General features: G+C 42.6%; 1 non-coding gene across 1 annotated transcript; it reads right to left on the bottom strand.

Moving 5' to 3' along the window:
• Positions 1–394: 394 nt before the first annotated feature.
• LOC112714195 (small nucleolar RNA R71) lies at positions 395–502 on the bottom strand. The gene has a single exon (XR_003159151.1). It is a non-coding gene; the product is annotated as a small nucleolar RNA R71 (small nucleolar RNA).
• Positions 503–2,234: the final 1,732 nt, after the last annotated feature.

The following is a 2,234-nucleotide window of genomic DNA, read 5'->3' as shown; positions in this document are numbered from 1 at the left end:
AAACAACAACAATACCAACAATGCAAGGAAGGTGCCGGGTGACTTTACTGCACCTACTCCCGACTTCTATGGGAGAAGCATCTCTATCCCTGCCATTGGAGCAAACAACTTTGAGCTTAAGCCTCAATTAGTTTTTCTAATGCAACAGAATTGCAAGTTCGATGGACTTCCATTGGAAGATCCTCATCAATTTTTAGCTGAGTTCTTGCAAATCTGTGACACTGTCAAGACTAATGGGGTTGACCCTGAGGTCTACAGACTTATGCTATTCCCTTTTGCTATAAGAGACAGAGCTAGAATATGGTTGGACTCACAACCTAAAGAAAGCCTGAACTCTTGGGAAAAGCTAGTCAATGCCTTCTTGGCAAAGTTCTTTCCACCTCAAAAATTGAGTAAGCTTAGAGTAGAAGTCCAAACCTTCAGACAGAAGGAAGGAGAATCCCTCTATGAAGCTTGGGAAAGATACAAATAATTAATCAGAAAGTGTCCCACTGATATGCTTTCTGAATGGAGCATCATTGGAATTTTCTATGATGGTCTCTTTGAACTATCCAAGATGTCTTTGGATAGCTCTGCTGGAGGATCTCTTCATCTAAAGAAGACGCCTACAGAAGCTCAAGAGCTGATTGAAATGGTTGCAAATAATCAATTCATGTACACTTCTGAAAGGAATTCTGTGAACAATGGGACCAATCAGAAGAAAGGAGTTCTTGAGATTGACACTCTGAATGCCATACTGGCTCAGAATAAAATATTGACTCAACAAGTCAATATGATTTCTCAAAGTCTGTCTGGAATGCAAAATGCACCAAGCAGTACTAAGGAAGCTTCATCTGAAGAAGAAGCTTATGATCCTGAGAATCCTTCAATAGAAGAGGTGAATTACATGGGAGAACCCTATGGAAACACCTATAATCCTTCATGGAGAAATCATCCAAATCTCTCATGGAAGGATCAACAGAGACCTCAACAAGGTTTCAACAACAATAATGGTGGAAGAAACAGGTTTAGCAATAGCAAGCCTTTTCCATCATCTTCTCAGCAACAGACAGAGAGTTCTAAGCAGAATACCGCTGACTTTGCAACCATGGTCTCTGATCTAATCAAAACCATTCAAAGTTTCATGACTGAAACAAGGTCCTCCATTAGAAATTTGGAGGCACAAGTGGGTCAGCTGAGCAAGAAAATTACTGAACTCCCTCCTAGTACTCTTCCAAGCAATACAGAAGAAAATCCAAAAGGAGAGTGCAAAGCCATCAACATGGCCGAATTTGGAGAGGAGGAAGAGGCAGTGAACGCCACTGAGGAAGACCTCAATGGACGTCCATTGGCCTCCAATGAGTTCCCCAATGAGGAACCATGGGATCTGAGGCTCAAAATGAGACCATAGAGGTTCCATTGGACTTACTTCTGCCATTCATGAGCTCTGATGAGTATTCTTCCTCTGAAGAGGATGAGTATGTCACTGAAGAGCAAGTTGCTAAATACCTTGGAGCAATCATGAAGCTAAATGACAAGTTATTTGGAAATGAGACTTGGGAAGATGAACCCCCTTTGCTCACCAAGGAACTGGATGACTTGTCTAGGCAGAAACTGCCTCAAAAGAGACAGGATCCTGGGAAGTTTTCAATACCTTGTACCATAGGCACCATGACCTTCAAGAAGGCCTTGTGTGACTTAGGGTCAAGTGTAAACCTCATGCCTCTCTCTGTAATGGAGAAGTTAGGGATCTTTGAGGTGCAAGCTGCAAAAATCTCACTAGAGATGGCAGACAATTCAAGAAAACAAGCCTATGGACATGTAGAGGATGTTCTGGTAAAAGTTGAAGACCATTACATCCTTGCTGATTTTATAGTCCTAGAGACTGGGAAGTGCATGGATGAATCCATCATCCTTGGCAGACCCTTCCTAGCCACAGCAAGGGCTGTGATTGATGTTGATAGAGGAGAATTGATCATTCAAGTGAATGAAGAATCCTTTGTGTTTAAGGCTCAAGGATATCCCTCTGTCATCATGGAGAGGAAGCATGAAGAGCTTCTCTCAAAACAGAGCCACACAGAGCCCCCACAGTCAAACTCTAAGTTTGGTGTTGGGAGGCCACAACCAACTTCTAAGTTTGGTGTTGAACCCCCACATTCAAACTCTAAGTTTGGTGTTGGGAGGTTCCAACATTGCTCTGAGTATTTCTGAGGCTCCATGAGAGCCCTCTGTCAAGCTACTGACATTAAAGAAGC

Source organism: Arachis hypogaea, chromosome 9 (genome assembly GCF_003086295.3).
Source record: "Arachis hypogaea cultivar Tifrunner chromosome 9, arahy.Tifrunner.gnm2.J5K5, whole genome shotgun sequence".
Lineage (NCBI taxonomy): Eukaryota > Viridiplantae > Streptophyta > Magnoliopsida > Fabales > Fabaceae > Arachis > Arachis hypogaea.
This window is presented reverse-complemented; position numbering and strand designations above follow the sequence as displayed.